Raw genomic sequence first — 17,198 nt, 5'->3', positions numbered from 1 at the left:
CAATTTAGTTTGTGAGCAGAAGATCAGGGCAATGAAGATAAAGCCATACATCCATACAAATCCTGTACAGCTCAAAGCCTACAACGGCAGAGCATTGACACAAAAGGTACATGTAAACGGAAGGTAAAAGTTAAAGATAAAGAGCACCACTTCAGGTTTACAGTAGTCTCAGATGGACATTATTCACAAGAGGGTCTATCACATTAACATGCAGAGAAAAGCTTTGAGGAAATACTGGATCAATTTCCTGACATCTTCAAGGGGTTTGGAGCTCTACTTTTCACCTCTAAGATACAGTTAAAGGTGCACAGAGAGCCAGTAGTGATGCCCCGAGGAGGGTTCCAGCACCACTAAAAGAAAAGCACAAGCCGGAACTCGAGCAAATGATGGCTCCAGGGGTCATAAAGCAAGTGGAGGAGCCACAGAATGGGTGAATTCAATAGTGGGTGTCAAAAAGACGAACGGTGACCTACACATGTGCATGGACCCAAAAGACTTGATTGCCAATATAAAGAGGGAACATTATCAAATTCCAACCAGGGATGAAATTACAGGTGAGATGGCCAGGGCAAAGTGTTTTTCACTAAATTGGATGCATCCAGGAGTCACGTGATCGAGTAGTGGCCGGTCAGGGAATTCCAGCCCTCTCCGGAAAAGTAAAAAAAAAACGCACAAAACACAAAGGAACAAGAGTTAAAATTAAAACAAAGTAAAAATAAAGTTGAGAAGAAAATGGCAGCGAAGAGAGAAAAGTCGAAAACAACGGGAAGAGAAGAAGAAAGAATGTTGGAAGAAGAAGGTGAAGGCCTTACCTGTCCGAGGAGGCCCGCTGCGGAGAGAGAAGCCCGCTCCCTCAGGTCAGTGGAGGTCCCAGGCTCGGGACTACAAAAATCCTGGCAGAGGTATTTGCTAGGGCTACTCAGGATCCTTTAAACTAGAATGGTTGGGGGGAGGGAACAAAATAGTACAGAGCAGTAAGGAGAAGGTTAGAATGCAAACAAAGAAAGTTTGTAGTAAGTATTTGAATATGGATGGGCAGGTGATAGAGAAGGGAAATGCTCTGGAAGAAGATGAAGGGCAATTGGCAGGAAAAGTAAATAATGTTGTTATTAAAGATGAGGGAAAACAGGGATTAAAAATTGGGAAATCTCTGAAATTCATATATTTTAATGCCAGGAGTATTGTAAAAAAGGTGGATGAGCTGAAGGTGTGGATTGATACTTGGAAGTATGATGTGGTAGCGATTAGTGAGACATGGTTGCAGGAGAGATGTGATTGGCAGCTGAATATCCCTGGGTTTCGTTGTTTTAGGTGTGATAGAGTTGGAGGGGCAAGAGGAGGTGGGGTTGCATTGCTTGTCAGGGAAAATATTACAGCGGTGCCTAGGAAGGATAGATTAGAGGGCACATCCACGGAGGCTATTTGGGTGGAACTGAGGAGTAGGAAAGGAGAGGTTACACGTGTAGGGGTGTATTATAGACCACCCGGAGGGGACCGAGACCTAGAGGAGCAAATCTGTAGGGAGATAGTAGATATTTGTGATAAGCACAGGGTTGTAATTATGGGAGATTTTAATTTTCCACATATAGATTGGGAAACACATTCTGTGAAAGGACTGGATGGGTTAGAGTTTGTGAAATGTGTGCAAGATAGTTTTTTACAACAATATGTAGAGGTGCCGACCAGAGAAGGAGCAGTGTTAGATCTACTGTTGGCAAATGGGATGGGTCAAGTGACGGAGGTTAGTGTTGGCGAGCACTTCGGGTCCAGTGATCCTAATGCCATCAGCTTCAATGTCATGATGGAAAGAGAGAAGTCAGGGCCAAGGGTTGAGGTTTTTGATTGGGGAAAAGCTAGATTTGAGGAGATGCGAAAGGACTTGCAGGGTGTGCATTGGGACAATTTGTTTTATGGGCAGGATGTAGTAGAGAGATGGAAGTCTTTTAAAGATCAGATTTTGAGAGTGCAAAAGCTTTATGTTCCTGTTAGGTTAAAAGGAGGGGCAAAAGGTTTGAGAGAGCCGTGGTTTTCAAAGAATATTGGAAACTTGGTTTGAAGAAAAAGGGAGGCGTACATTAGATATAAGAAGCATGGAGTTAAGGAGATGTTTGAAAGATACATTGAAGGTAAGAGGAATCTTAAGAGAGGAATTAGGAAAGCTAAAAGAAGGTACGAGGAAACTATCGCAAGCAGGGTGAAAACTAATCCAAAAGAGTTCTACAAATATGTTAATGGTAAGAGGAAAGCTAGAGACAAAATTGGTCCCTTAGAAAATCAGAGCGGAAAACTGTGTGTGGAGCCTAGAGAAATGGGGGAGATATTGAACAGTTTCTTTTCTTCGGTATTCACTAAGGAGAAGGATATTGGGAGATGTGAGATAAAAAAAGCAAATTGGGTAAATATGGGGAATATAGAGATTACAAAAGGTGTAGTTTTAAGGCTTTTGAAGAATATAAAGGTGGATAAGTCTCCGGGACAAGACGGGATCTTCCCCAGGACATTGAGAGAAGTGAAGGAGGAAATAGCAGAGGCTCTGGTGGTAATTTTCGAAACGTCATTAGATATGGGGATAGTGCCGGAGGATTGGCGCATTGCGCATGTGGTTCCGTTATTTAAAAAGGGTTTAAGGAGGAAGCCTGGCAACTATCGGCCTGTAAGTTTGACGTCTGTGGTAGGTAAATTAATGGAGAAAATTCTTAGAGATAGTACTTATAAACATCTGGATAGACAGGGTCTGATCAAGAGCACTCAACATGGATTTGTGGGAGGAAGGTCATGTTTGACCAATCTGATTGAATTTTTTGAAGAGGTGACTAAGAATGTGGATGAGGGTAGCGCAGTGGATGTTGTCTATATGGACTTCAGTAAGGCCTTCGATAAGGTACCACATGGAAGGTTAGTTAGGAAGGTGCAGTCTTTAGGTATAAATTTTGAGATAGTCAAATGGATTGAACATTGGCTGAAAGGGAGAGGCCAGAGAGTGGTAGTGGATAATTGGAGGTTGGAGGTTGGTGACCAGTGGTGTGCCTCAAGGATCTGTATTGGGCCCATGCTGTTCGTTATATACATTAATGTTCTAGATGATGGGGTGGTGAATTGGATTAGTAAATATGCAGACGATACTAAGATAGGTGGAATAGTGGATAATGAAGAAGGTTTTCAGGGATTGCAGAGGGATTTGGGCTGCTTAGAAAAGTGGGCTGAAAAATGGCAGATGGAATTTAATGCTGATAAGTGTGAGGTGCTTCATTTTGGTAAGAAGAATCAGAATAGGATATAAGTGGTAAATGGGAGAGTATTGAGGAATACAGAAGAGCAGAAAGATTTAGGAGTGACGGTACATCGTTCCCTGAAGGTAGAAACTCACGTGAATAGGGTGGTGAAGAAGGCTTTTAGTATGCTGGCCTTTATCAATCATTGCATGGAATATAGGAGTTGGGAGGTGATGTTGAGACTGTATAAGACGTTGGTGCGGCCTAATTTGGAATTCTGTGTGCATTTCTGGTCGCCTAATTATAGGAAGGATATAAACAGAGTGGAGAGAGTGCAGAGAAGGTTTACCAGAATGTTACCTGGGTTTAAGCATCTAGAGTACAGGGAGAGATTGGACAGATTAGGTCTTTATTCTTTGGAGCGTAGAAGGTTGAGAGGGGATTTGATAGAAGTATTTAAGATTATGAAAGGGATAGACAGAGTGGATGTGGATAGACTATTTCCGATAAGAGGAGGAAAGATTAAAACAAGAGGACATGAGTTAAGAATTAAGGGGCAGAGGTTTAGAGGTAACATGAGGGGGAACTTCTTTACTCAGAGAGTGGTAGCCGTGTGGAATGAGCTTCCGGGAGAAATAGTGGCGGTGGAGTCAATTGTATTATTTAAGAAAAGGTTGGACAGGTATATGGATGAGAAGAAGATGGAGGGTTATGGGCATTGTGCAGGGAGGTGGGACTAGAGAGGGGTGTTTGGTTCGGTGCGGACTAGAAGGGCCTAATGGCCTGTTTCCGTGCTGTAATTGTTATGTTATGTTAAAAGTGCGCAACTGCGCATGTAAAAAAACACACTGACGGGAGGGGGGAGCAGCTGCAGAGTCGATCTCCACAGCTGAGAGAGACACCTGCAACACAGCAACAGGTACAGAACAGAGACAATAACGACAACAAGAAAGAATAGGGTAAAAAGAAAACAAGGAAACAACAGATGGTCAACCCAGAGGAAGAAGAAGAAGAAGAGAAAGAAATGGAAGAAGAAGAGAAAGGCAAGACAATGGATATATCTTTTTTTAAAGAATATATGGAATCAGTGAAAGAATGGCAATTACAAGAATTTAATGAGATAAAAAGAAGAATTAAGAATGCAGAAGAAAAAATGAATAAAATAGAAATGGTCATATCAGAGATAGGAAAAAGAGTGGAAAATGTGGAAGAACGAGAAATAATCGTAGAAGTGGAAGTAGAGGAATTAAAAGAGAAATTAGAAGAATCTAATAAAAAAGTTAAAGAGGCACATGAGCTGTTAGCTCATAAGATAGATATAATGGAAAACTATAATAGAAGAAATAATATAAAGATAGTGGGCCTTAAGGAAGATGAAGAAGGCAAGAATATGAGAGTATTTATAAAAGATTGGATCCCCAGGGTCCTAGGAAGACCAGAATTACAGGAAGAAATGGAAATAGAGAGGGCACATAGAACATTAGCCCCGAAACCACAACCGCAGCAAAAACCAAGATCCATTTTAGTAAAATTCTTAAGATATACAACAAGAGAAAATATATTGGAGAAAGCAATGAAGAAAATAAGTGAAGACAAAAAGCCACTGGAATACAAAGGTCAAAATTTTTTTTTCTATCCAGACATAAGTTTTGAACTCCTGAAGAAGAGGAAGGAGTTCAATACAGCAAAAACGATCCTATGGAAAAAAAGGATATAAATTTATGTTAAAGTACCCAGTGGTACTTAAAATAGTTATTCCAGGGCAACAAAACAGACTATTCCCGGATCCGGAGGAAGCACGAAAATTTGCAGAACGACTACAAAACAAGCAGAGAGATGAAGACATGTAATGAGAGTAAAAATGACCACGAACTATATGTATGTGTGTATATGGGTATATATTGGCGCCTCACAGTTTGGCGGGCAGCAACCTCCTTTGAAGAAGACCGCAGAGCCCACCTCATTGACAAAAGGCAAAGGAGGAAAAACCCAACACCCAACCCCAACCAACCAATTTTCCCTTGCAACCGCTGCAATCGTGTCTGCCTGTCCCGCATCGGACTTGTCAGCCACAAACGAGCCTGCAGCTGACGTGGACTTTTTACCCCCTCCATAAATCTTCGTCCGCGAAGCCAAGCCAAAGAAAAGAAAGATATAGATGTGTATGTATATATGTGTATACATGAATGTATCCGTATTTAGAGGAAAATATATAGAGTATAGATAAGAATTAATAAGGGAATGAAAGGGAATAGAGGGAATAAGGAGGGAATTAAAAGAGTGACCTTTGTGATATATGAAAATTGAAATCTTTTCCGGGGGGGGCTGGGTGGGGAGGAGTTACGGTCACTGCAAAATCAGTTGACGTTTGCGAGTGAATTCGCAAATCCAAATGGAGAGGGGAGATGTGGTTGCCCGACAAGAGATAAAGGGCAACTCAGGAGGGGGAGGGGAGAATGGGGTTAAAGAAGTTTTAAATAGGAGAATAAGGAAAATGTTTGATGTTTTAGAAATATTGTCTTATAAAGTGTTCAAAACAAGAAAGCAGAAATGGATAAGAAGGAAAGGTGATGATGAGGAAATGGAAAGGGAAGATAAACAAAGTATGAAATGGCTACGTTGAACTATATGACTTTAAATATTAATGGAATACATAACCAAATCAAAAGGAAGAAACTGCTAAATTTACTGAAAAAAGAAAAAATTGATATAGCATTTGTGCAAGAAACACATTTAACTGAAATGGAGCACAAGAAATTAAAGAGAGATTGGGTAGGACACGTAACAGCAGCATCGTATAATTCAAAAGCAAGAGGAGTAGCTATATTAATCAGTTAAAATGTACCAATTAAAATAGAAGAGGAAATAATAGATCCAGCAGGGAGATATGTAATGATAAAATGTCAGATATATTTGGAGTTTTCGAATCTACTCAATGTATATTCACCTAACGAAGAAGATCAAAAGTTTATGCAACATATTTTTTTGAAGATAGCAGATACGCAAGGGAACATATTAATAGGAGGGGATTACAACCTTAATTTGGTTTTAAATATGGATAAAACTGGAAAAAAAATTAACAGAAAGAACAAAGTAACCAAATTTATAATTAAATCGATGCAAGAAATGTAACTTTTGGATATATGGAGGAAACAACACCCAAAGGAAAAGGAATATTCATATTATTCGGGTAGACATAAAACATACTCAAGAATAGACCTATTCCTGTTATCAGCTCGTATGCAAGATAGAGTAAGAAAAACAGAATATAAAGCTAGAATATTATCGGACCATTCACCCCTGATATTGACAATAGAGTTAGAGGACATCCCTCCAAGAATGTATAGATGGAGATTAAACTCCATGCTACTTAAAAGACAGGATTTTAGAGAATTAATTGAAAGATAAATTAAAATGTACTTTGAAATAAATACAGAATCAGTGAAAGATAAGTTAATACTATGGGATGCAATGAAATCATTCATCAGAGGGCAAATAATAAGTTATGTAACCAAGATGAAGAAGGACTATAATCCTATAAGGAAACAGAGCAGTTGGAAAGGGAAATAGTAAATATAGAAAAAGAATTAGCAATGAAGGAAGATACAACTAAAAGAAGAGAATTGGCAGATAAAAAAATAAAATATGAAACATTACAAACATATAAGGTAGAGAAGAACATAATGAAGACAAAACAGAAATATTATGAACTAGGGGAAAAAAACGCACAAAATCCTAGCATGGCAGCTTAAGACAGAACAAGCTAAGAAAATGGTATTGGCATCAAGGAAAAAAGACAAACAAATCACATATAATCCAAAGGAGATCAAGGAAAACTTTAGAGAATTCTATAAACAATTATACCAAACTGAAAAAGAAGGGAAAATAGATGAATTTCTAACTAAAATTGAACTACCAAAACTACAAATAGAGGAAGAAAATAAATTAACAGAACCATTTGGAATAGTAGAAATACAAGAGATAATAAAAAAATTACCAAATAATAAAACACCAGGAGAGGATGGATTTCCAATAGAATTCTATAAAACATTTAAAGATTTATTAATTCCTCCCCTCCTGGAAGTAATCAACCAGATTGACAAAACACAAAGCTTACCAGATTCATGTAAAACAGCAATAATTACAGTAATACCAAAGCAAGGGAAAGATCTACTCGCACCAGCGTCATATAGACCAATATCATTACTTAGCACAGATTATAAGATAATAGCTAAACTATTAGCAAACAGATTAGCAGATTATGTACCTAAAATGGTAAATCTAGACCAAACTGGATTTATTAAAAAAAGACGCACAACAGACAATATTTGTAAATTTATTAACTTAATTCATGCAGTATAAGGGAGTAAAGCACCAACAGTAGCAGTTGCTTTAGACGCAGAGAAGGCCTTTGACAGAGTAGAATGGAATTATTTATTCAAAGTATTGCAAAAATTCAGTTTACCAGAGAAGTATATTAATTGGATTAAAGCATTATATAAGGGGCCATTGGCGAAAGTGACAGTAAATGGATATATATCAAAGCAATTTAACTTAAGCAGATCAACAAGGCAGGGATGCCCACTATCACCCTTATTGTTCGCGTTAGGTATAGAACCACTAGTAGAATTGATAAGAACAGAAAATAATATAAAAGGGATAAAAATAAAAGACAAGGAATATAAAATCAGTTTATTTGCGGATGATGTTATAAGTATACTTAAAAGAACCAGAACTATCAATAAAAGAATTACATAAGAAATTGAAAGAATATGGAGAAGTGTTGGGTTTCAAGATTAACGTAAATAAAAGTGAAGCAATGCCAATGAATAATGCGGATTTCTCAAAATTTAAGAAGGAATCACCATTCAGATGTCAAATGCAAGCAATAAGATACCTAGGTATACAAATAAATAAAATCTCGGCCATCTATATAAACTCAATTATTATCCACTAATGAAAAAATTACAGGGCGATTTAGAGCATTGGAAAGATTTACCATTAACACTAATAGGAAGGATAAACTGTATTAAAATGAACATTTTCCCAAGGATATTATACCTATTTCAGGCATTGCCAATACACTTGTCAGAGAAATTATTCAAGGAGTTAAAGAAAATAATAAGGAAATTTCTATGGAAAGGGGGGAAACCGAGGATAGCACTAGATAAATTAACAGAATGGTATAAACAAGGAGGCTTACAACTGCCAAACTTTATAAACAAGGAGGCTTACAACTTCCAAACTTTAAAAATTATTATAGAGCCACACAATTAAGAAACCTATCAGATTTTTACAAAACAAGGGAAAAGCCAGATTGGACTAGATTAGAACTAGATAAAATAGGGGAAAAGATACCTGAACACATATTATATAAATGCGATGAAAAATTGGTACAACGTAGGAGTTCTCCAGTATTACATCATCTGCTCAATATTTGGAAGAAGATTCATGTAGAAAGGAATAAAACAAATTACCAATTACCAAAACTAATAATGACACAAAATCAGTTACTCCCTTTTACAATAGATAACCTTTGCTTTAGAGAATAGGAGAAAAAAGGGATCAAAAGAATAGAAAATTGTTTTTCAGGAAATAGATTATTATCCTTTGAACAAATGAAAGATAAATACAATATAACTCAAGATACAGTGCTGGCATATTACCAACTGAGATCCTACTTGAAGGACAAATTAGGAAGCAGTCTGAGGTTACCAGAGGGAAGTAATTTTGAATATGTGATTACAGATACAATGATAATCAAAAGATTTATAACAAATATGTATATTAAACTGCAAGAAAAGGAGAATGAGGAAACAAATGGTAAAACTAAACAAAAATGGGAACAAGATTTAAATATAAAGATAAAAAAGGAAACATGGGAGAAGTTATGTTCTGGAACGATGAGAAATACAATAAATACGAGGTTACGTATGATACAATATAACTGGATACACAGGCTATACATTACACCCCAAATGTTAAATAAATGGGACCCAACAGTATCTGACAGATGTTTTCGTTGTAAAAAAGAAATGGGAACAACAATTCATGCAATCTGGACATGTGAGAAAGTAGAAAACAATATACCAAAAAACCCAGAGATCTTCCTCCTAAGTAACATAAAAACAAAGAATTTGGACTTGATTTGGATGGTGCACAAAAAAGATTTGTTAAGATAGCTCTAGCCGTAGCAAAAAAATGTATTATGTCAACCTGGAAATTGGAAGATAATTTGAGAATACAACAATGGTATATAGAAATGAATAAATGTATTCCATTAGAAAAATAACATATAGTTTAAGAAATAATATTGAAATATTTGAACAAATATGGGAGCCATTCATGAAACACAATAGAGAAAACCTACCGGGGACACTTACCACCTAAATTAACAAAAGGAGAAGGAAATGAAAAGAATTGATTCAGTGGAATTTCTTGTTTATTTTTATTGAATGACAACATTGTTTGACTGGTTTAATGTATCTTAGATTTTGTACTTTAAATGAATGGGGGAGGTAGGGAGGGTGGGATGGGAGAGGGGGGAGAAAATGACACTGTATATATTTGAAAAGGAAAATGTATGTATCTTGGTCAAAGTGGTTTATGGTGTGAAAAATAAAAAAATAATTAAAAAAAAATTGGATGCATCCCAGGGCTTCTGGCAATTAAAACAGCACGATGACAGCACAAAGTACTGTACATTTAAAACACCGCTTGGCCGATACTCCTGCCTGAGGATGCCTTTTGAAATTTCCTCAGCTCCTGAAGTGTTCCACAGGACAATGGAGCACATCGTAGAAGCCATAAATGGGGTATGTGTGTACATGGATGACATGATCCCATCGGGATTCACACAGGAGCAACACAACAAAAGACTCATCGAAGTGCTACAACACATCCAGGCATATGGATGAAAGATAAACAGAGAAAATTGTCAGTTTGGTGTAAAGGGAATCACCTTTCTGGGAGATAAACTGTCAGAGGCAGGTGCGCAGCCAGACAAGAGAAAGGTGGAAGCAATTTTAGAGATGCTGAGACCCATTGACAATACAGGCATATTGAGAGTGCTGGGAATGATCAATTTCATTGGTAAATTCACACCAAACCTTCTTCCACAACAATCTACCTAAGGAAGTTGTTAGTGGACAAATGTGAATTCAAGTGGACGATGAAGAGTGGGGATGACTGAAGACCATTCGAAATACAAAACCAGTAGCTTTGACCACAAGGGAGAATGCTGTTTTAGAGTTAGTACTGTGCAATGAGATAGGTAAAATTAACGATCTAGTAGTTAGGGACCCTCTTAGAATAGTATGATTGGATTTCTCATACAGATGGAGGGTGCAATAGTTAGATCTAAAACTAGTGTATTATGCTTGAAAAGGATGAGGGAGGAATTGGTCAGCGTGGACTGGGAGCACAGACTAGTTGGCAGAACAGTTGAGGAACAGTGGAAGGCTTTAAAAAAGATTTTTCACAGAGCTTAACAAAAATATATTCCCATTTTAAAAATAAGGGCAGTAAGAGAGGGAAGTTCCAGCCTTGGATAACTAAGGAAATAAAGGAAAGTATAAAACTAAAAGCTCATGTGTACAAAGTAGCCAAGAGTCGTGCGAAACTGAAGGATTGGGAAAACTTTAAAAGGAAACAAAGGACAAATGAGAAATAAGAAAAGGGAAGAAGGATTATGAAGGGAAATTAGCACAAAATATAAAAACAGATAGCAAAAGATTTTATAAATATATAAAATAGAAGAGCGTGACTAGAGTCAACATAGGTCCCTTGGAAGATGAGAAACGAAGATTGATATTGAGTCATGGCTGAGGCACGGAACAGATATTTTTTGTCAGTCTTCATGGTGGAAGACATGCCCACCATGTGAAAGAGTGGTGATAGGGATGTGAAGGGAGGGGAGGGTCTCGATAAAATAATTGTTACAAAATAGATAATGATGGGCAAATTAATGGGACTGAAAGCGGACAAATCCCCTGGTCCTGATGGGATGTATCCCAGGGTACTGAGGGAAATGGCAGGAGTTATAGTCGATGCGTTGGTAGTCATTTGCCAAATTTCTTCCGGCAGATTGGAAGACAGAAAATGTCACACCACTTTTAAAGAAGGGATGTAGGCAGAAGACAGGTAACTATCGGCCAGTTAGCTTAATGTCTGTAGTCAGGAAAATGCTTGAAGCTGTCTTAAGGATGAAATAACAAGACATGTGAGAGTGCTGGGATTGATCAACTTCATTGGCAAATTCATACCAAACCCATCTTCCAAAATAATGTACCTAAGGGAGTTGTTGCAGGACAAATGTGAATTCAAGTGGACAGACCTCCACGAGGAAGAGTGGGGAGGACTGAAGACCATTTGAACTACGGAAATAGTGCGACCTTCAAAAAGGTTCCATCAGGCAGATGCAGGGCCTTGGTGAGACCCCACCTGGAGTATTGTGTGCAGTTTTGGTCACCTTATCTAAGGAAGGATGTTCTTGCAATGGAGGGAGTGCAGAGGCAATTCACCAGGCTGATACCTGGAATGGCAGGATTCACTTATGAGGAAAGATTGCGCAAATTGGGATTGTACTCGCTGGAGTTTAGAAGATTGAGAGGGGATCTCATAGAGACATATAAAATTCTGGCAGGACTGGACAGAATGGATGCAGATGGGATGTTTCCAAGGATGGGAAAATCCAGAACCCGGGGCCATGGTTTGAGGATAATAGGCAAACCACTTAGGACTGAGATGAGGAGGAATTTCTTTACCCAGAAGGTGGTGAATCTGTGGAATTCATTGCCACAGAGGGCAGTAGAGGCAGGTTCATTAAATATATTTAAGAGGGAATTGGATCTATTTCTTCAGTATAAGGGTATTAAAGGTTACGGAGAGAAGGCGGGGACGGGGTACTGAACTTTAAGATCAGCCATGATCTCGTTGAATGGCGGAGCAGGCTCGAAGGGTCGAATGACCTACTCCTGCTCCTATCTTCTTCCTGCTTCCTGCTTCCTATTTTTGTTAGCAGGGATTCAGACAGGGCAAGTCTTGTTTTACAATCTTGTTGAAATTCTTTGAGGATAAAATGGGTGCAGTAGATGGAGGGAAACAGGTTGATGTTGTACATTTGGATTTCCAGAAGGCATTTAATAAGGTGCCGCACAAGAGACTTAGCAATAACATACAGATGAATGGAGTCAGGGGAAATACATTGGCATGGATTGAGGATTGGTTAACTGGCAGGAGACAGAGAGTCAGGATAAATGGGTGTTTTTCTGATTGTCAGGCAGTGGTAAGCAAGGTGCCGCAGGGGTCGGTGCTGGCCCGCAGCTGTACACCATTTACGTCGATGATATGGAAGAGGGGACAGAGTGTAGTGTAGCCAAGTTTGTGGATGATACTAAATTGAGTGGATAAGTAAATTTAGGATATAGAGAGGCTGCAGTAGGATAGAGTTAAGTTAGGTGAGAGGGCAAAGATTTGGCAGATGTAGTCCAATGTTAGTAAATACGAGGTCATCCACTTTGGAGGAAAAATTAGAAGAGCAGATTATTATTTAAATGGTGTAAAACTGCAGGCTGCTGTGGTGCAGAAGGACTTGTGAGAGCTTGTGTATGAATCACATAAAGTTGGGTTGCAGGTACAACAGGCTATTCCTCATCACTAGAGCAATTGAATTCATGGGCAAGGAGGTCATGCTGCAACTGTACAAGGTCCTAGTGAGACCACACCTGGAGAACAGTGTACAGTTCTGGTCTCTATACTTGAGGAGGGATATACTGGCCATTGAGGCAGTCCAGAGGAGATTCACCATGTGATCCTGGAGATGAGGGGGTTGACCTATGAGGAGAGCCTAAATTGCTTGGGATTAAATTCACTCAAATTCAGAAAAATGAGAGGAGATCTTATAGAAACATATAAAATTTTGAAATGGATAGATAAGATAGAGGCAGGAAAATTGTTTTCACTGGTAGGTGAGACCAGAACTCGGGGACACAGCCTCAAGATTCAGGGGAGTAGATTTAAGATGGAGATGAGGATAAACTGTTTTTCCCAGAGAGTCGTGAATCTGTGGAATTCTCTGCCTAGGGAAATGGTTGAGGTGACTTAATTAAACATATTTAAGGTTCAGTTAGATAGATTTTTACATAAAAAAGGAATTAAGGGATATTGGAAAAAGGCAGGTGGGTGGAGTTGAGTTAATGATCAGATCAATCATGATCTTATTGAATGGCGGAACAGGCTCGATGGGCCAGATGGCCTACTCCTGCTTCTATTTCTATGTTCTTAGGTTTTGATGCATGTAGAGTGATGAAAATATTTGTGGATGCTTCATAAGATCTTAAATGGATCACTTTCTGAAGCAAGACTGCCAACCGGTTCAAGGTTCCCCCCATTCCTTCCCCCCCCCATCAAGAAAAAACCTGAGCATCCACCTTGCAAAACCTTGTATGTGTGTAGCTCCACAGTATGCTAAGCAACTCATCATTGCAGGGGGAAAGAGCATGGCAAGACTCGCTGGCATGGGCAAAGAAGTTGCCAAACGGCCAGGTAGGTGGGACTAGAGGAGATCACTTAAATCGCTGCGGACTAGAGGAGCCGTGATGGCCTGTTTCCATACTGTAATTGTTATATGGTTAATGGCCATCCTCAATAAGATGGAATAGGTGCCACACTACTCCAGGCTAAAGGAGAAGATTGGAGGCCAGTTGCATACACATCAAGGACAATGACCACCTCTGAATGTCGATATGCACAGATCAAGAAAGAATGTCTAGGTCTGGAGTATGGACTTAAGAAATTCAACAGTTATGTGTATGGTCTAACAACATTTGTGGCAGAGACAGATCACAAGTCATTAATGGCAATAATCAAGAATAATCTGTGAAATGTCACCGAGAAATCGAAGACTGATGATGAAGCTACAACGTTATGACTTTCAATTGGTGAATACACCAGGGGAACCTATTATAATGGCTGATGCATTATCCAGAGCAATGTCGCAGAGTGAAGCACACAATGAGAGTTCCTCAGAGATGGATGTGAATCTGATCACTGAATCTCTTCCCGTATCTGGCATGAAATCCAAGTAGATCTCAGCTGAAACAGAAAAGGACATAGTTCTACAGAGGGTCATCAAGAATCTGAATGGAGGATGGCCTAGAGGTGAATGTCAGCCGTACTACAACATCAGAGCTGAGCTGAGTGTTGTCAACGGGCTTCTACTCAGACAGAGCACAATTATCGTTCCTCAATCACTGCGGCAAGAGATACTGAAAAGGGTACATGAGGGACACTGGGAATGGAAAAATGCAAGAGGTGGACCAGAGGTGCTGTTTATTGGCCAGGGCATTGACACAATGGTTTCCAGCTCTGAGACCTGTTTGAAACACCACACAAAACAGACAAAGGAACCCACGATAATAACTAAAGTACCATCAGAACCATGGTAGAAAGTTGGGACTGCTCTGTTCCACATGGATGGAAAGAATTACTTGCTGGTTATTGATTATCTATCAAACCATCTAGAGATTGTGTTGCTTCCTAGCATGCCTGCTGCTTGTGTGATAAAAATATATGAAATTGATTTTTGCAAGATACAAATTCCTCAAATTGTCTACAGTGACAATGGACCATGCAATAGTTGTAGAGAATTCCCAAACTTTGCAGAAGAATATGATTTCCAACATGTGACTTCAAATCCTCTGCATCTACAATCAAACAGCAAAGCAGAGAAAGGACAACACATAGTTAAATAGTTGCTCAAGAAATCACTAGACAGTGGTTCACATCCGTATCGAGCTCTATTGAGTTACAGAGCTTCACCACTTGATCATGGCATGTCACCCGCTGAGCTTCTGATGGGATGTAGAGTACGCACCACACTTCCCTACTCTGCAGACCTAAACAAGAACAGAGATGTCAAACGGAAACAAAAGTGTCTGCAAAGGAGACAAAAGGCGAACTATGACAAGTCAGTGAGAAGTTTAAGGCCACTGGCTCAATATGACACAGCGAGACTCAAGGATTCCAACTCTTGGAATAAAAAAGGCTACTGTTCTGGGAGAAGTAAATCCAAGATCCTGCACTGTCAGAACTGAGGAGGGTCAAATACTGAGGAAGAATCAAAGGAGCCTGCTGAAAATGCCAGAGATAATGCAGGAACAGATCAATGCAGAGGATTCAGCCAGCACAGAAACAGAGGAAATATCACCCCTGCTGGACAGGAGCGCACCAGCAGAGCCGACACAAGCACCTGTATTAAGGAGATCCACATGAGTTGGCAAAGCATCTGACAGACTGAATCTATAAAAGGAAAGGGACTGCACACTTAAACATTTGTGCTGTTCATGTTACATTTGTGTTGAACTTTAAATTGAAAGATTACTGTATTAATGAGTCATGTTTGATTAAACATCTTAAGATAGAGTGCTACCACCAAGAGGAGTCGGAGATGGAGTGTGTAGCATTATGGGAATGCTGTTGCATCTTGGGTAGATTCAAAATGGATGCCTCCACATGATGTCTGGCTTGTGCATGTCCTGTCCTTCGTGTTGTTTATTTAGTTAATAAGAACCCGTTTCTCTATGTAATCGAAGAAACCTCAGAGTGGGAAGGTGAAGGAAATGAGACGGGGGATAGGGAAAGAGAGAGGCACGAGTGAGAGGTTGAATGGAAATTGGAGAAGTTGATGTTAATGACGTCTGGTTAGAAAGTGCCAAGATAAGGTGTTGTTCCCCTATTTTATGGATGGCCTTGGATTGGCAGTGCATGAGGCTATGGACAGGCATGTGTACGGGATTGAAGTGGTTGGACACTGTTGCAGAGGATAGCACAAAGGTGCTTGAAGCAGCACTAGTGTATGAGGCCAGGCAGTAGGACCCTGCGGGGAAGCAGGTGAGAGGTCATGGCTTCTCTCCTTACAGGCACTGCTGCTGTTATAAGATACATCTGATCCAAAAAAAAGAGGAAAATTAAAATAAAGATCAGCACGAGTTTCGTCTGCTCTGCTGTGATAAAGTAATCTGCATTCCATGGCTCGTTCTAAATACTGCTTTATTAAGCTATCCTGCTCTTGGCTTTGAGGTCAAGATTCAAAGCTCACTCAATGGGTGTGAATGTAGACGCTGAGCCACATTAATTGTGTCCTGTACACTTTACAAGGACCTTATTGATGATAAAGACAGCATCTGTGCTTTGTAAAATCTCATCTATCGCAGGCCAAGTCTTCTCTCGCGTACCCTGGCCAATATTTTTCCTTTATATCTCAACACTGCCAAGAATTGATATTCTGAAGAACCATAAATATTATAAAATTCTGGAAAATGTCAGAGATAAGTTATGTTGCATGGGCAGCTTCAAATGCATTAGTGCATTTAAAAAAAGCTGTGGTTATCTGCTCTATAGCAAGTTTGTTGACATTATTGGCATTGAGCTAATATTTTAATCAAATCATTTTGGAGGTTATTTTTGAATTGCTGCTTTTTTTCTCTTCTGATTTCATGAAAGTAAAGAATAAATTTCAAACATGGATCAAGTTTTTTTATATATTTTTAAAAAAATTAGACATATAGCACAGTAACAGGCCATTTCGGACCATGAGTCCATGCCACCCAATTAACCTTCCCCCACCCCGATACGTTTTGTCACAGATTAACAGCCTTCACTGAATTCCATCATAAAATTGAAGCATATTTATTCTTTTAGTTGAATTCCAGATCCCATGCGTTCCATGTAATAATTTTCACACAACTGCAAAAAAAACAGTTCAAGTTTATTGTCATATACAAATTGACAAAAATGAGTCTCCCCAACCATGGAAAGCACACAAAAACACACAATACACAGTACATAAAGATCACATGAATAATCAAAATACAGTAAAAAAAAGTCCCTGGTATCCGGCACCTATGGGGATTGGTAGATGCCGGATAAGTGCATTTTCCGGTTGCTTGATACTTACTCTGTTACGTCACAAACCAACAGCAATGG

Source organism: Narcine bancroftii, chromosome 5, assembly GCF_036971445.1.
Source record: "Narcine bancroftii isolate sNarBan1 chromosome 5, sNarBan1.hap1, whole genome shotgun sequence".
Taxonomy (NCBI): Eukaryota; Metazoa; Chordata; class Chondrichthyes; order Torpediniformes; family Narcinidae; genus Narcine; species Narcine bancroftii.
The sequence above is the reverse complement of the archived record's forward strand: the minus strand, read 5'-3'. Positions refer to the sequence as shown.